We start from the raw sequence: 754 nt of genomic DNA on the forward strand, positions 1-754 counted from the left end.
CCCCCCGCCATAAAACGAATCACGGGAAAACCTTTTAAACTCAACCCTTAAAACCATCCGTATTTCTTAAATGCCAACCTCCTAAAACCTACAACCGACTCATCCAACCACGAACCTACAACTTCATCAACAACTGTCCACGAAATCCACCTCTAAACAGTACCATTTTGAACGCTTGGTGCACGAGGTCGAAAACGTTTCCGTGAAAAGGTAGTAAAATGTACGTGGCGTTATCACGTTCGATAAATCAAAGGGTTCGCGAATCGGTTGGAAAGCACGGAAATTTATCACCGATATATCCGAGACTTGCGAGAGAAATGCGTAAACCGGTTGATCGGCGAGGCTTTTCGTCTCCAACCCTCGCCAACCCTCTACCGGAATCCCAAGTATAAACCTTGCAACGTGTTACGTACGTTTGCACGCCTTAAGACGTTTTCTCGCGATGTTTTACGAGCGGTCGTGTGTCATTGCTACTGTCGCCCGAGCCTTTTCCACATCGTGCCGATCCCAACGTGCACGCCCAACTATGTCTGGGCTTTGCGACCGTCTCTCTCTCTCTCTCTCTCTCTCTCTTTGTGTCTACGGCTCGATTCACGGCTTACCGAAAGGGTTATGGATCAGTACTATGGATCAGTGCTATGGATCAGATACTTATACGTGGCTCCGTCGTGATATCGATCGCTTTAATCCGGCGCTTTGCTCAGAAATTTACACGCCAACTTTTCTGGTCTCATCCGGTAAGGGGATGACGAGA

Source organism: Bombus impatiens, unplaced genomic scaffold (genome assembly GCF_000188095.3).
Source record: "Bombus impatiens unplaced genomic scaffold, BIMP_2.2 scf_0092, whole genome shotgun sequence".
NCBI classification, from domain to species: Eukaryota; Metazoa; Arthropoda; class Insecta; order Hymenoptera; family Apidae; genus Bombus; species Bombus impatiens.